Here is an 18,220-nt window from a genome sequence, read left to right as displayed (position 1 = left end):
TAACATTGACGGTTGCTGGTTAACAGTCGCTGCCCAACGGCTGCTTTGAACAGGATTGTTTGTCTTCTAGTGGTAGTTTTTCAATGCCTGCTCTGCCCCCACAGCATGTGGGATGTCCCCCATTTCATGGCGCATGGGGAAATGACCTTTTTGCTTTTGATGGTATTTTAGTTTTGGTTGGCCGCCCGAAGCTTGTGGAGAAAGGCAGGGCACAGAGTTTCCAATAAAAGTCAAGTAATTATTATCCCAGTCTGCTTTGAGATGCAAGGGCCCCGTGCACTGAGCAATGGGGCACCTTGCAAAGCAGTGATGCCCTTTAGGTTAAGCAGGGGGAGAGCATCTGGCCTTGTCCAGCCCCACCATGGCATCCCTCCAGCGGCTCTTGCTGGGGTCTCCCTTCTTTCTTTGTGGACTGTGAGCCCTCTGGGGAGAGCGGACCTTTCCCTTGTGCAAACTGCTCTGAGAAGAGTCAGAAACAAGAATTGAGGACCATGGTGCTTTCTATCTTCTAAATAAAGTTTTTTTAAAAATAATAATAATAATAATTATATTGATGAAGATGATGATGATGCTATTTACACACATACTATATATTATTGGCTGCATATGTTACTTCACCACCACCAACAACAACACTATTTCTACTACTACTACCCCTGCTAAAAGAGCAAAGAGGCAACTTTTAGAAGTGGTGATTATCTTATATTTAGCAGGGGGAGAGCAACTGGCCTTATCCATCCCGAGCACAGCATCCCTCCAATGGCTGTTGCTGCTGTCGATCTTATGTTTCTTTTTTAGATTCTGAGCCCTTTGGGGGTCAGGGAGCCATTTTAAAAATTGATTCATATTTATGTAAACTTCCTTGATGACTTCTGTTGAAAAGCAGTATAGAAATATTATTAGTATTAGTATTCTTTTGGCTCTTTCTTGCTTGTCTCTTTCTTTCCTGCTTGTGCCCATTCTAGTTCCCAAAGTACTACTGAGTGTTTTCCAATATAGTTTTTACTGGGGAAGGCTAATCCAGTCCTAGGTGAAGTTATAATTAAGCAGATGGACTAATAGGCCAGCAGGAAAATGACTTGCCTAGCAAGCATGAGGTTGCCGGTTCGAATCCCCGCTGGTATGTTCCTCAGACTATGGGAACCACCTTTATTGGGCAGCAGCAATATAGGAAGATGCTGAAAGGCATCATTTCATACTGTGCGGGATAAAGCAATGGTCAAGCCCTCCTGCATTCTACCAAAGACAACCACTGGGCTCGACTTTGAAAGGCTGATCTCCTGGTGGGAAAAATTAGTGATTACCTGGCTGCTTTGGAAGGTAGACCTGGGAATGACACAGTCCCTACTTCCCCACATTTCCCACCATAGTGTGCATTGTCAGGCTGCCTCAGTTGCTGGGGCTGCTTGCCGTGGATGACAATTGGCGAGTGAGAGTTGTGAGGGAACACAGGGTTCATACGGTGAGTCCACCACTTCAGGCTCCTTTGGGGCAGTCTTCATGGGGGGGGGGCATTGTTCCATCAGGGCCGGCTTTCCCTACCCTTTCCTTCCTGATGCTGATGACTGTGGGTGGAACGTTGGGGACTTTGATGCCATCAGGAGCCACAAAGTTTGGGACCCCATTCCCACAAAGCTGCTCCCTGACACCATCAACAGGTCATTCACATGTGGGTGAGTCAGCTGGCAGTATGGTGGTGGCATCACCGTTGCTTACTGCAGGAGTGCTGCCACTTTGTGGATCAGGATTGGGGAGCCAGTATCCCCTGTTGAGTGGGTTCAGCCCATCGAGAAGTGACTTAACATCATCAGGATCCATGGGATCGGCATCTCCAGGAATAGGAGCCAGCAGCCTCCTGTGGGCAGCAACAGTTTCCTGTGCCAGGTAATGTGTTGGGGTGCCTTGGACCAGTGGGAGAAGTTTGGGGCCTCGACCCCCAGACTCCCAGTTGATTCTGAGGCAGAGATGGAATGGGGGGTAATGGTGCAGCCCTCACATGGAGGAACTGCTCTTCTCAGTGTGACCCATATATGGAGTATCAGCTCCTTTGGGTTGCCACCTTCAACAAGTGACCAAAGAAAAAATCCGGAAATGGGAATACATTGATTTATTTCCCCTACTGTTCAGGGATCCAGAGCCCAAATTGCTAGTGAAAGATGGCTTCCTTACCATGCTACCTAAAGAAGTAAAGCACCTCCAGTGGCCCAAGGCCAAGAAAAAGTGGGATAACTAGCTTTCAGACTACATCGTCTTCATGGTGGTGGTAGTGAAAGCCCAACCTTGGAGGGCTTTGGCTTTAGTGAAATCAATTGAATGATTGATTGATTGGAATGATTGATTGATTAAGTGCCATCAAGTTGGTGTCGATTCTTAGCGACCACATAGATAGATTCTATCCAGGATGATCTGTCTTCAACTTGGCCTTTAAGGTCTCTCAGTGGTGCATTCTAGGGTTGCATATTTTGTATTTTTTCTGTTTCGATTTGTACTAAATCCGAATCAACCCCATTTTGTATTTTGTCTGAAATTAAGCCTTCCGAATCACCCCAGTTTTGTATTGTAGCCGAATTAATCCGACTCTTAATTAATTCAGATTTAAAAATGGGTCACATGGCCAAAAGAGTGGGTGGGGGTTGTAGTGCTGAATGAGTGGAAGCTACCACAAAAATTTCAAAGGAATTGGACAAACGGCTGATTTTTGGTGAATTGTTGAAATTTGTGTGTTTTTCAGATTTTCCCCATAGGGTATGATGGAGGTTTCAGGAAAAGTATAGCTTCACGTGAAGTGGGGGGAGGGGTGGCCCAGAGTGGAGTGTGGTTGGTGGTAGTGCTCAGTTGGTTCAAGGAAGCTACCACAATTTTTTCAGAGGAATTTGGCAAAGGGCTGATTTTTAAAGAATTAATGAAGTTACGCTTCTTTCAGATTTTCCTCATAGGGTATAATGGAGGATTCAGCAGTTCCATAACTCTACTTGAGGGGCACTGGGGTGGCCCAGAACAAGTGGTGGTGCAGTGCACATAGGGTGCCAACCACCCACATGGGTTGCCAACCCATGATGTACAGGGTTTTTTTTGTTCTAGAGGTGTTCTGAGTGAAGATTCTCTGGTAGCATAAAAGAGTGGATTCATGGTTTTTCATTAAAAATCTCATTTGCTACCAGAGAATTTAAACTCAACACCTCAGAAACAACAAAGCCCAGTACCCCAATGGGTTAGCAATCCAGGGGGGTGGTTGGCACCCTCTGTGCACTACACCACCACTCACTCAGCACCACACCAGTGCCCCTCAAGTGCAGTTATGGGGCTACTGAAACCACCATTATTCCCTATAGGGAAAAAGCTTAAAGACACTCAAACTTCCCCAAATCACCAAAAATCAACCCTTTGATCACTTCCTTTGGAATCTGGGTGGTGGCAGGCACCCCTTGGGGAACTTCCTCCCAGTCCACTGTTCTGCCCCAGCAGACCCCTTTCTGCCCCAAAGACACTCCAACTTTCACAATTCCTAAGAAAGCAGCCCTTAGGCCAATTCCATGGGAGTCTGAGTTGTGGCAGGCACCCCTTGGGGCACTTCCACCCAACCCACTGTTCTGCCCCAACAGATCCCATTCTGCCCCAATTCTGCCACGAAGAACATCACCAGGCAGCACACACATCAACAACAACAACAGCAGAGCTTTGCAAAGAGCCAGGTTTCTGAAGCAGGCATCATATGCGCAGCAGACTAGTAGCCAACAGCAGCATCAAGTGCACCCTGCCCTCCCTTCCCCACCCAAGCATTTGTCATCTATAGACAGGGACTGAGACTTCTAGAACATGTGATGCAGGTGAAGCAGGGAATGGCAAGGATACAAAATGACATACTCCCATATAAACAAGTTGAAAGAGTGAAGACTGATGAAAAATGGCACTCAATTTTTTGCCCGTTATTTGGGCATTTTGCGGCAGTTCAGAGCCTGTGGCACCCTAGCGCAGCAGCACAACCCATTTGTGGATTCAAGCAATATTTCAATAAAAACCCTGATGATGCAACAGCTCACCAAATGACCCAATCCTCATTATATATTACTGTCTGCTAAACATGGGTGTTAGCATTTTATACCTGTGCGTGCGTGGCTGCTTGCTCTGTGAGAGGGTTGGAGAGGGTTTAGGGCAGGCCAGCTCAACTTTGGCTGTTTTTGGACGACAACTCCCATAATCCCCAAACACTGTGGCCAATAGCAAGGGATTATGGGAGTTGTAGACCAACATCTGAAGGAGGGCCAAAGTTGAGCGGCCCTGGTGTTGGGTTTGTGCTGTGGCCAAATGCTATGTGGTGCTCTCAAAGTCTGAGTGGCAGACACTTGTGAGGGGGCACCAGTAGCATCAATCTCATCAATGGCTGCCACTGGTGGGAGGGCGGGTTGGGGTGGGGGGGCACATGTGCTTCTGTCTGTGCTGCTGCTTTAGTCAGTCAAGTCACAGAATCCTTTGGGGCAGGTTGGTGCATGTGTGTCTGTCTCTCTGTGCTGCCGCTTTAGTCAGTCACAGAGTGCTTCTTTCTATTTTGGAGAAATACAAAGAAAATACTCATACAGCAGACATTATTTTTATTTATTTTACATTTTATATCCTCCTCCTCCTCCAAGGAACCCAGAGCAGTGTACTGCATACTTAGGTTTCTCCTCACAACAACCCTGTGAAGTAGGTTAGGCTGAGAGAGGAGTGACTGGCCCAGAGTCACCCAGCAAGTCTCATGGCTGAATGGGGATTTGAACACGGGTCTCCCAGTCCTAGTCCAGCACTCTAACCACTACCCCATGCTGGCAAAGCATTGCATTTACTATCATCAGAGAGCCAGCGTGGTGCAGTGGTTAGAGTGCTGGACTAGGACCGGGGAGACCCGAGTTCAAATCCCCATTCAGCCATGATACTAGCTGGGTGACTCTGGGCCAGTCACTTCTTTCTCAGCCTAACCTACTTCACAGGGTTGTTGTGAAAGAGAAACTTAAGTATGTAGTACACTGCTCTGGGCTCCTTGGAGGAAGAGCAGGATGTAAATCATCATCATCATCATCATCATCACATTATCAGCATCAGCAAGCATCACAATGTGTTTTTTTTTAACATTTCACATTCGTAACCTTCATTCCAACATCAATGCTAAGTAGTGAATGATATGTTGGCAAGCAATTCTAGATCTCTTTCATATCAGTGCAACTTCATTTTGGTGCTGCATCAAACATGTGTGATACAACAACATTAGCAATGCATGTGTGAAACATAGCAAACATTACCATGCAGAAGTGAGGGGGCAAAGATTGTTGTACTTCTTGGTTGGGGAGGGATGAGCTTCCGTGGTGTGTGAAGCACTGCATATAGGGGGGTGATGTGAGTCACTCGCCCTCCACGGCCAGCTCAGGGAAGTTCAGAAGGGGGAGGTTGGACTTTAAGAAGACCAGCTGTTCAACCAATTCACCATCCAGACATGAGCGGAGAGGAGTCACAACTTCCCCTGCCATGGAGAACAACCTCTCACTTGAGACGCTGGTTGGTGGGCATGAGAGGAACCAGACAGCAATGGCTGCCATGTCTGGCCAGACTTGGTGACGTGATGCCCAAAGGAGGGATGGCTCCATCACCATGTCTTGCCATGGCTCACGCAGATACTGGGCAACAGAATCCTCAGCACGGCTGCACTGAGGGACAGGCTCCTCCCATTCCTCTGACAAGGCAGCACAGAAGCCCTTTGTGAATAACCAGTTGGCGGAATGCTGCGGTGGCACTGGCCACTCCTCTGGTGACACTGCCAGAGAAATTGCACTGCTGGACTTTGAAGGAGTGGGGGTGGCACTGCTGCTGAGGTTGGAATGCGCACTGCCAGACTGCACACCAGCCCCCTCCTCCTGGTCATCCGCAACACAGCCCTCAATTTTCCCTAGCCTCTCCATCTCTGCATGCCGGACATTCGCGACCAAGAGTGCCCTCCGCTTTGTATGCTCCCAAGGGGGCACAGTTTTGTCTTCATCCTTGGGTCGCAGATGTATGCCAGGACATGCCATGCAGATGAACCCAAGGGTTTCTTTAGCCTCTCATCTACCCCAGTCCTCAACCGACCTGCCAGGGCAATTGCGTCCCCAGTGGTCAGAGTGGCCATGAGCTCATCCAGGGTCTTTTAAAAGAGAAAAGCCATGGGCAAAGCCTGGCTCAGCATGGCTTCCTCTGTGCACAAGCTGTTCATGGCGGCATGGAATGGTTCAAGTACCAAGACCAGTTTGGCAAGGAGCTTCCAGTCCGCATTGGACAAGTCACACACTTCCAAACTACCACACCTTACCAGGCTTTTGAGGGCATGCCCTTGCTCCTGCAGGCACTAGAGCAAAAGAAAAGTGGAATTCTGCCAGGTAGGAACATCCTGGAGTATCAAGTGTTGAGGCTGGCCCAGCTCAATCTGCATGGCCTTGAGCAGGCGCCATGCCTTTTTGCTCTGGTGGAAGTGGCCAGCAATCTTGCGGCAACATTCCACAAAAGCGGCCACGGAAGCAGCACTGTCTGTGGTGGCTGAACCTGCCCTAATCTGACTCGGTGGTGGCTTCTGCTGTCTGTGCCTGACCTTCACCTCCTTAATCCCAAGCGCATCCTCCGCCACCAGGTTCAAGGTGTGTGCAGCGCGATATGCACACCAAAAACCTGCTTGGCTGCCTTAGTAATGGTTGCTGCGTTGTCGGTGACCATGACGCCTTGCTTGAGGGTTGGCTCCCTGGCCAGCCAACTCCCCAAGTGCCTCTCCTTGACTGCTGCCAAGTGCTCTGACTTGTGGTCTGCATCCATCGCCTCCACAGGCAACACTGCCCAAGTAGGCTTGCATGCATAGGAGGAGATGGATGCAGCTCCAGCGGAGTCAGAGGCCCCCTCACCCTCATGCCCCCACCAGTGGGCTGTAAGGGACATGAAGGCAGTGTGCAGCCCGCTGTGGCTCGTCCAGAGATCCGCAGTGAAGTGAACGCTGATGTTGGGCCAGGCTACACGCAACCTGCCCAACACTGCCTCCCTGCAAGCACGGTAAAGGGAGGGCACCACTCTCCTACTGAAGGTGGTGCATGAGGGGATCTTGTACTCTGGGGCGAGCAGCTGCAGCAAACCGTGGAAGCTGACATTACACACAACATTAAAAGGCTGGTCATCGAGAGCAATCATCTCTCCAATGGCCAGGGTTATGAAATGTGATTTCAGGCGTTTGCCCAGAGGATGCACCCACTGCTCAGTCAGCTTTTCCTGCCTCTGAGCAGGAGCCACTGGCTGCATCTTGGCACTACTGATACCTGTTCGTGGCAACCTAGCACTGCTGCCAGCAGAGGTCTCCAGCAGATCTGTGTGTCGCTGTTGCAGGTGCAACAGCAGACCAGACGTGCTGTAGTGCCTCGGGTCCCTGCCTCTGCTGACATGTGACTTGCAGTGGGTACAAAAAGCATGGCTGGGATCATCAACGCAAAGCTCAAAGTGATCCCAGACCACACTGCCGGTGCCAGACGCTCTTGCAACATGGCATCGCCTAGCTGGTGGCATTTTTTCTGCTGGTTCCTTCTCAGGCACGCCGCCGGCACTACCCTCAGAGCTGGCCTGGGAAGGCCCAGGGAGGACAGCCACTTCCTCTTTGGCCCCATCCCCAGGCACAACCCCCAGGCTCCCACCCCCCACAGTGGCTCCCGAGGCCTGCAAGGTGGATCTGGCTGGACTGGCAGCCTGCACCACCTCCACACCTGCCACTTGAAGCACTTCTTCATCCCGGGCAGGCGAGGCCCTCCCCCCTAACTTCTGCCCGGTCGCAGGCCCTCCTGGCTTAGCACCGTCTTTATGGAAGTCTAGCCTGTGTGCTGAAGAAGGGGCAGTGGCGACTGGGGGAATAGCCCCATCTCGCCGCCCCCTACCACGACAAGCATTAAACCTCCCCCCTGCAACTGCTGCCTTCCCGCAGCCTGTCATTTCTCTTCAAACCCTGGACTAAAAAAAATATTTTTTAGAAAAGATGGGAGGGGAGGGGCAGAGAGTGGGGTGGGCCTAAAAAAGGGTCTGGACTGACTTAAGCAGAATGGGGTGTGGGGTGCTGCTGTGGGGTGGGTCAAGCAAAGGGGCTGGGCTGGGCTACAGCAGAGTGGGGGCCCCCACACAGTCACACACCACGAGTGCCAATGTGCTGCTGCTGCTGCTGCTGCTTCTTTAGCTGGGGTGGTTGGGTTCTTTACAGTCACACAGAGAGAGGAATAACTCTCACTCTTGTTCAGGGCAAGGGAGCAGGGAATTAACAAATTGCCCACAAATGGAAGAATGTATCAATAAAATAGCAACTCGGGTGCCAGATGGATCTGAATTGACACAATCTCACTAACAAGCAGCAGCCCAGACACTCACCAAATGTTTGGTGAGTGTGGCATTAGGATGACACAGACAGAAAAAGATGCAAATTATGTGCAGAATTGAATCAATTGAGTTAAAGTTTCTCTCTCTCTCTAGAATGGCCACAATCCGACTGACAGAGGCAGGCTTCCTTTTTCAAGAAACTCTGCCCAGGGCACCATCAATCTTCTGAATTATCAATAAAATACTGTTCGTAATTGGAACCAAACAATTTGAAGGAACAATTTGTAGAAACCCCCCCACCCAGTAGCTAATGGGGATCAATATTCACACTAATGCTAAACACTAATTAAATCAACCAATAGTAGGACACTTTTGTTTAAATGAAATCCAGCTGAAAACCTAAGACCTCCCTCCAAGTGGGAAAGGAACCCAAATACACAGTGCAAGATTAGGGACGTGTGTTTGTGTGTGTAAACTGTAAATGTTCACTCTCACTCAGCCGGCCCTTCAATAAGCGCTGGGTCTGGGTCTGGGTCTTTCTGTGCACTCAGACTTCAATAAGTGCTGGGTCTGGGTCTTTCTGTCTGCTACAGCCTACTTCTGTGGCTCTGGCCTTTCTTCTGTGCACAGTCTTCCTCTTCTCCGGATGGGGCAAAAAGCCAAAAGCAGCAACTTTGGAAAAGAAAAGGGGTGGGCACTGGGTGGGTTATGTAATTCTCTCAGCAACAGGCAGACTTGAAAACCAGAGATCATGGAAAGATTTATTTTAAGAAATGCAGGAAAGAATTCCACATTTCCCTTTCTTTCCCTCCTCCCACATGGAGAGGCTGCTCCGGGAGGCAGGAGGCTTGCTTGCAGTGCAGGCCAGGAAGAAAGAAATATTATGTTCAAATACCAGAATTAAATAGAATCCCCCTTTCACCCAAGCCAATTTTTTTTATTTAAAGAATGAATAATTTGAATGAAGGTGAAGTGCAAGACTCTTCTCTTCTCAGATGGACCAAAAGACACAAACACAGCTTTGGAAGGAAGACTGCCACGGGATTGTATCTAAGGAAAGGCGGGATATAATAAATAATAAGTACAAGTACAATATGTTCTGGCAAAATAAATCATTAAGGAAAGGCGGGATATAATAAATATAAACTCACTCAAAAGTCAATGAAGACTTTAAAAGTCTGAGGGAATTCAACAGGTAGAGGCAGCTGGACAGGCAGGCTGAGGCTGGCATGCCAGCATGGAAGAAATATGTTTTACCAATAAAAGTAGATATAAACCCCTTCTCTCCCAAGCCAATCATGAAAAACTGGAATGCAGTATAAAAGTCTATTTAAAATCAAATAATCACTTTCACAAGCCTTTGTTTTAAAAGGCTGAAAATGCAGGAGAGGAGCAAGACATCTTCTCTCCTCAGGTGGGCCAAAAGACACAAACACAGCCTTGGAAGTGTCCCTTCTAACGAAAGGCGGGAGATAATGAATAATAAGTACAAGTACAATGTGTTATGGCTAAATAAATCATTAAGGAAAGGCAGGATATAATAAATATAAACTCACTAACAATAAAAAAAATTTAAAAAGTCTGGGGGAATTCAACAAGTAGAGGCTGTTGTGCAGGCAGGCTGGCATGCCAGCGTGGAAGAAATATGTTTTACAAATAAAAGTAGATATAATCCCCTTCTCTCCCAAGCCAATCTTTCTAAAAGCATGAAAAATTACAATGCAGTATAAAAGTCTATTTAAAGTATAAATAAAAGTAAATAATCACCTACACAAGCCTTTTTTTAAAAAAGGCTGAACACACAGGAGAAGCAGCAGGCTGGTCAGTGAGGCTAAGGAATCCTGGGGAATGGCAGCTCCCCTGGGAAAGTGGAGTCAATGGTGGAGGATAGGGGCAAAGGATGATGGAACAGGCAATGAATGGAGCTCTCTCTTCACTCACACATGGAGCAGAAAGGAGGAAATGGTGCCCTACACTAGCATATATATTCCTGGTGCAAACTCAGTTCTCTCTTTCTGGAAACGGGAAATAGAGCCATCAACTCAATAAAGGCAGCTGGGTTGAAACTCCAACTAGTTTCCTTTCCAATGCAAATCTAAAATTTAAAAATCTGTCATTCGGGATGTCTTCCTGTATCATGTTATCTCCCAAACCCACACCCTCCCCATATTCCACTTATATACTTCCCAGTGTGTTAATAATAACCCAGCAAGTGTATACTTTTTGCTTTAACCAAGCATAATAGCGTGTGCCTCCCATATACCTTGAAAGAGACTTGGTGTCCTTGCTGGCATTTTGTTTTGTTTTCTGCAAGGGCTTAAATATTTTAAATGCAAACAGGACAGGGCATGTGGAATCTTAATCATTGCACACAAAATAATAAAGAGGGAGAAAATAGAGGGGGAGATGTGAGAAGTCTCTCCAGGTGCTCCCAGCAGCCCCCCAGACAGAGTGGGAAGCTCTGGATATTGTTACTTAGACTTGACAATGGATTGGCTGCTCTCAGCTTAATCATTTCATTCTCAGCACACAATTGCATCACAATACAGCTCATTTCTCTTAACTAAATATCCATTGCCCAAGGGAACGTCTTCAGAAGCTGTGTCCCTTTTTGCATATCTTATCTTCTGCTATGCTAATCCTTCTGACAAACAAACACTCAGTCAGTTGCTGCTGGAGTGTAGAGAGACAAAAAGGACAATTTGCAATGCAATGTTGATGGAGGTCCGAAGCGTTTTCCCAAGTAAACAAAATTCAGATCCAAGAGGAGGTCATTTCGGTTTGTAAACGAAAATTATCAGAGGTCTAATTCCGGTTTCAATTTGTAGACAAATCATCCGAAATTGTCATTTTCGGGCACAAATCGATTTGTGCCTAAAATGAAATGCACAAGCCTAGTCATAATGTATTCATAAGGAAAATAAATTAAAACCACAACACTTGTCTTGCTTCAGAGTTCTTGTGCAGACATTTTGGATCACAAATCAACTTGAGCATAGTGTATTTGTAAAGAAAAATTGTTTGTTATTCAGATGTAACAGTTAGTTCCACTTTCACTAAGTGTGAAATCCTCTATGGATAGAGGTAACACTTTCTAACAGCATTACTGCAGTAGGGAAAAATCATTAAAAATCATTTTCAATTTCCTTGAAATAAAGTACACAGCCATTTTAGCATTTTAGACTGTGTAGCCAGTTTTCAAAACTTTTAAGCTGAGCCATTCTGGAAATGTAAAGGGTTGGGCAGAAGTTGGGGTGTGTGTGTCATGTTGCACTTTTTTATAAAGGCAAAGGGCAGAATCCTTCACATGAGGGTGGAATGATGGTCCCAGGAGGGCGTTCAGTTCCAGAAGTGCTTGTAATTTTCTGCCATGAAGCAAGCCACTTATGGGACCTTTTGGAGGTTATTTTTAATTTTTAAAAAATAATTACATATCAAAAGAGTGACCAATCCACTTCAAAATCAATACTAGAGTCTTGATAATCTTTCCTACATTTATGCCAAATTTGAGAACTCTAGGCCAAACCATTCTGGAAATATAAAAGGAGCCCTCATTTCCCTTGGGAATGTACATCATGGGGCCTAACCCTAACCCTAACCTCCTTCCCCACACTCTCTTCCCCACTGGGACAAACCTTTGGTTAAATCTACATAAGATTTCTTTGTGTGTATGAGGGAAGCCTCTATAAAACACTACACTGTAGTACATCCCTATGAAAGGAATGCACATTCCTATAAAAGCTTACCATGCTAAATGTTTCCCTGAATCTTTGAGATAGGGTTGAATATAAATTAAATAAGTAAATAAGAAATTAATACATATATAAATAATAACTCTAAAGTAAATTCTTTTGGCTGCCATCCCGACTAAATTTTCTAAAGGAAACCTATTGAAACGTAGATGTGCTTTAGAGTAACTCTAAAGTAGTTAGGCTAAATTAGACTAATTTAGTCAGGCTGTTGGCCAATGTGTTCCATGGAGCTGGCTCCCAGTTAAATGTGCATAGAATTTCAGCCAAGTATGGTAACATGTACTGCAGAATTGGTTAATTTACTAATGTTTATTACTAATGATTATATCTATACCTGCCATTTCTTCAGGCAGCTCAAGATGGTGAAGTTGGTTTTTCTTTGCCCCTGCCCTGCCCTTGGTTAGACTATAGACTCAACAATTCTGAAGGACACTTTCATTTCATTGTATAACTAAAGGGCAATGTAATAAGCAATGTCTGAGCATGCACCAACACAGTGGAACCCACTAGCATTTGACTGTGCTTAGTTGTGTCATGGGGCAAGCAATCTCACTTTAATTTTTAAAATGGTGAGCATTTCAGCACTTTGGGATCAAGGCCCTTTATGCAACAATTTTACAGGAATTATGAGGAATCTAAATTCATAGAATGAACTTGCCAATTATGTGTTTTGGCAGGATCACTAATAGTTAGCAGCAGCCCTGCACATGACCTACTGTAGTGGGAATCTGATTCAGTCCCCAACTGCAATGGGGAGACAAAACAGCAGTACCTCTGTTCAGGAATTTGGAGTAGTGAAGCTATTAGCATCCAGCCTGTGAAATTATAGTGACTATTGTAGCCCCTTGATTCATTCTTGGGCAGAATGACATGAGAAGTCTGGAAGTTAGAACCACTTAGACCATCATTGTACTACCATAATCCTGTTGGATTGGGCAAATACATACATGTACCACATTTCATTTGGCAGATCTGCATCTTAAGAGAAATCCATGAAGTTATGAATGACATTTATTTACCTGACAAACTGAACATTCAGGAAGAAAAACAGTGAAGCCAGAATGCACATGTCAACCATGAAACTTCTGAAGCCCACAAAGTGGTCTTTTGAGTAAAGAGCTGCAGGATGCCCAACTGCCCATCTGAAAAGTTGTGCAGACCCCCAGGAACAAAAATATCTGGTGCTGTATAGCTCTGATTGCTAGGTAACCCAACTGGGGCCGGGGGGCGGGCAGGGAGGTGTTTCTCCCATATGGTCCTACAGAACATCTGAAGCACAGCAGTGAATAGCCGCAGCAGAAGCAGAAGCAATTTCTGAGTCTTGGGGGTGGACATTAACTGTCATTTTCCCCCAACTCCCATGCTTTCGCTGTTTATCAGTCACCTTTCTTAAAAAAAAATGTTATGTTTATTGTATATTAATTGTGTCTCATTGCCAGTCCCCTTGTAAGCCTGTTGTAAGACAAAAAGGCAGGATATAAATATAACAAACAAACAAACAAATGTACAATTATTTGCATGCAATAACTGGTGTGTGTCTTGAAGCATGGGCTTCAAGATGCACATCTGCAAATAGTAACCCTGGAAACAGCCCTAGAACCCCCTGCCATGGAAATGAGCTAATACAGGGAAATGAACTGCTTCACTTAATAATCAAAGAACTTTCCCACTTCCCCCACCCCGCCTTTCTGTTTCATATTTCTTCTGGTTTGGTATTTATACACACTTTAATTTCAGGTTGATGGGAATGAGTGAAGCAACTCTTTTAGTATTTTTGTTGTGTTCATTAACAGCCTGATTTCCCATGATATACCCTCCTCAGCTCACTGCCAGGCCACACACACACACACACACACACACACACGTCCTTGTTACTCTATAGTAATCTCATGTATTCTTTGACATTATTAGCCCTTGATCTGTTTTGGATACCTCTCACCATCTCATTATTTGTTTACTAAGTTCCCTTTGTTTTCAAATACTTTGATGTAAGTTTATTGAGGAGACTCTTAGTCTAGTGCTTTAAAACCAGATTGTCTTACTCTTATTCCTGCTGAGATTGAATTCCACATTTGGGACCAGTTCTCATATGGATCGATCTATCACAACACTGCTAACTAATAGCTCTTTTTGGCAGTATACACTCCGAGGCTGTTCTCACAAACCGCCTAGCTCGGGCTATGGCAGCCTAGCCCAGGCTAGGCTGCTCATGTGGAGCACCGGGATCCAAATGGATCCCGGCACTCCCACCCAGCCTAACTTCGCCTCCAAGCCTGGCTCTTAGCCAAGGTTAAGGGAGCAAGCACTCCCTTAACCCAGCTGCCAGGAATGCCTCTCTCCTCAGACTCCATGGACCTGAGGAGACACAGAGATGAGCTCCTAGAGCACCCATCTGATGGGGGAATCCCTCAAGGCACCATGCTCATCAGACAGTGCCTTGTGGGCTATCCAGAGGCTGGGAAAATCAATGCTGGCCTCTGTTGATCCGTGCTGCTGCTGTCAGCGCAGGTCATATGGGTGCACAGCTTGCGCATCAAAACAACAAAAGTTGATCATCTGAGGGAAGGCAGGTTGAACCCTGTCTTCTTTTCCACCCAGTTGTCTGCTGGCCTGTGTAGTCATGTGAATAGCCCATCCATGTTCATCCAGATATTGAGGAAAAATCTACCCCAGATCTTGCATCATGTGATCCAGTGCATGCCAAGTTCTCATACATGCAAACTGATGTCATGCCTGGGTCAAGGAGCTTTGCCCTGTGGTATCTCAGGTGCAGTCTGAAACAGAAAGCCTAAAATGGGAGGAGTAAAGTCATTCAAAGTTATTAATATATGAACAGCATTTCTGTAACATTCGCTTCTTTCAGAAAATGCCATTTTTGATCCATGATTTTGAGAGTGAACTATAAATGCATCAAGGAAGCCATTTAAAAAAAAATACATTTGTTATTACTTTTGTCTGAGTGATGGGTATATCACTGAAGGACCACAACACATGCTGGCTTCTGCTGCTACCAAGGTTTCAGCAAAATAAATGTCAGCAGTTCGTCCAAAGTGTGGTATCCATTCAGTTCTTCAGAACTGATCTAGTTCCACTGGCCTTTCACCACTTGTGAGTACAGATCTATGGAGCAGACCAGCAAGATCCCCTGTCCACTGCTGCTTGCCCCTGTTCTGATGAAACATTGATAGAAGCAGCTCTCTGATCCGAAACGGTCAATAGATGGTTTTGCCAGGGCAGATCCCAGAAATGGCAGCTTTGGCTATGCCAGCCAGCCACAGGCTGGACTAAAAGTGGAAAGGAAAGCAAGTGGACAGGATCCTGGTGCAGGGATAGGAGGTGAGTTGGAAAGGTAAGTAGCCTGATATTACAAGACTCTTCTTGTAGTGGAAGACTACCTGCCTCTCCAGCTCATCTCCCATATCTCTCCAACTAACCTACCAAGTTCCCTTCAGCATCCCTTTCTACTTTCAGTTCAGCTTATGCTCAAGAGAAGTGTGTGCGGGTGGTGGTGGTGGAACAGAACACAGATTGGGACTCTTCCAAGTACCCCTAGGAAGCCAGATACAGGACAAGCTGGGCAATTCAGTTTTCCCCAGACAGAGCTCATTCTCAGAGAACTAGAGTGCAGTTCTCCAGCTGGTCTTTAGGGCTTGAATTCCCCCTTTCTGAAGCCAGGTCCTCTGGGGCAATTAGACCTCATGGTAGCTGAAGAAGGTGAGCAAGCCCAAGGAGGAGGGAAAGTAAGTGAAGGATCGACCCTACAAAAAGAAATCCTAAAAAAATGTTCCAGGCATATTTTTTCACCTGACCAATAGAGATGTTTAATAGTGAATTATTCCCCAGATCTGGTCAAATTACAATATGCCATTGCTTGTTATGAACCAACCAACCAATGCCTTAATATTACTTAAAGCTACCCTATGGAAGTTTTTAAACATAATAAATTTAAAGAGGATTAACTGCATCTCCTGCTAAGTGAGCAAAAAGGGACATTTTAAAAGTTGTGATTCTCTTTATTTAGCAGGGGGAGAGCAACTAGCCCTATCCATCCCCAGCACAGCATCTATCCAGTGGCTGTTGCTGGTGTCTATCTTATGTTTCTTTTTTAGACTGTAAGCCATCTCTCCCCCTGCCCCCCCTCCTTTTGTTGAAAAGCTGTATATAAATATTCATTGTATTTGTCATCATTGCAAGAAACACAAAAATAATAGAAAGTTTTGCCTCTTCACCCTTCTCCATTAACAGGTAGTAAGTCTTGCTATTTTTCCATCAAATTCTCAGGCAGTGAAACTTGGGGGGCAATTCTGGCAAATTTTCAGGGGTCCTGAGAAATTCTGAGAAGCTTCTCAGCCAACTGGTGGCCTCCATTTCCCCCCAGAAGCCCCCTTTGGAATGACAATACAGGCTAGTGGTAGCCCATCATGTATGGAGAAGCAAGAATGCATGTCTTTGGCCTTTGTGCTCCAGTGTGCCATCACTGTATAATCACATGATGTGAGAACATCTGCACCAACCCTTAATTACACAGTTTGGATCACAGTTTAAATAATCAGAGTTGGCATTTCAGTATGACTTGTTCCAATCTGAATGGGACCCATCTTACAAAGCAAAATTTGGAGTACATTTGATATTTTTGGCACAATTCTTATAGTTATGTAGGAGACTGCTTACCACTGGCTAGCGGTGGTGACAGATGTTCTTTTAAAAACAACCCAATTTTATGCTGAGCCTCTGTGTCCTTTCTTTCCATATATGCTGTGCCTTTGCAGGCAGAGGCAGAAGTGCTAGACCTCTTCCTAGTTTTCTCTGTCCAGTTGCCTTTCTTGTCCTAGCAGATTTTCTTGGAATGATGCTACATCATGATGTAGCACTAGTCTAGGGCATTTTGGGAACAGCCAGCTGGAGCTGGCCACCAGGAAGAGACCTAGCACTTCCAGCGCTGCTTCTGCTGCTGCCTGCTAGGCATAGCATACGCTGAAAAGAAAAGAAATAAAATAACATCCCCTGCTACCACCACTAAAAACAGCAATAAACCACCTTGCTTAAAAATTTAGAAAAAGATAACAAATTTCTGTTAAAAAAAAAAATGACCCGAATTTTCTCCTGTTAATTCCTTGCCTCTTGAACCTTCAAACTGAATCAAACTTACTTTTAGAAGAATGTTCAGTCCAGGTCTAATCCTAACACTGTCTTTTCCCCTGCCCCTACCATAATCAGCCAATGATGTCGAAAACAGCAGGGAAACACACAATTTTATGATAATAGAATGTGTTGTAAAGTTTGCAACATGTTATGAAAGCATGGAAATGCATCTTTGGCAGCTGTGCCATGTTCAATGGCCAACATCCTGACTAACAAAGGTCAAGCACTACATGAGAACTTCCAGTGCTGCTGATGACTTGGACTAAGGTAGCACTGGTGCAAACATGTGCTGGGGATTTGATAACCTCCCCTTCCTGCAGAAGCACCCCATGTCACTGATAATATGTCCCTGAGGATTGTGCAGCCCTTAGTGACACATTTCAGGTGGCTATCAGGGAAGGGGAGGTCACTGAAATCCCCCCACCTCATGTGTAAACCTGTGCTGCATTAGTCAGGAACTCAGAAGCAGCACTGGCACATCTCACACAGAACTCACCCTTAATTATTCAGGATGTCGACCAATGTGTAGTTCCACCCTGAGACTACATTTCTGGTGGGTTTGTGTTCCTACAAGTATGAAGAGTAAGCAAGTGATACTACAGGAAATCTTAATGTGGTTCATGTTTTATGAAAGCTACCTGAGTGAAAAGCAGGAGTGGCGCCACCATTGAGCAGACGAGTTCAAAGAACACAGCTGTGAGCCATGGAAGGGCTGTGCGAGCCCTTCGGAGTTCATTCCCAGTCAGCATTCTCTCCCTCACTGGAGGGAGAGAAAGGAAAATATATGCACTCAGTCAGCAAAGGGAATGAGCTCTGGAGGGATTACACAAGCCATCTGGCCATGACCCTTTTGTGCATGATAGCACATGCATGTGGGCATGGTCCAGCATCCGGAGGGCCTGCACAAGCCCCCCAGAACTCATTCCCAGCCAGAAAACACTGACTGGGAATGCACTCAGGAGGGCTCATACAGGCCCTCTGGAGACTGT

This window comes from Hemicordylus capensis, chromosome 5 (assembly GCF_027244095.1).
Source record: "Hemicordylus capensis ecotype Gifberg chromosome 5, rHemCap1.1.pri, whole genome shotgun sequence".
NCBI classification, from domain to species: Eukaryota; Metazoa; Chordata; class Lepidosauria; order Squamata; family Cordylidae; genus Hemicordylus; species Hemicordylus capensis.
The sequence above is the reverse complement of the archived record's forward strand: the minus strand, read 5'-3'. Positions refer to the sequence as shown.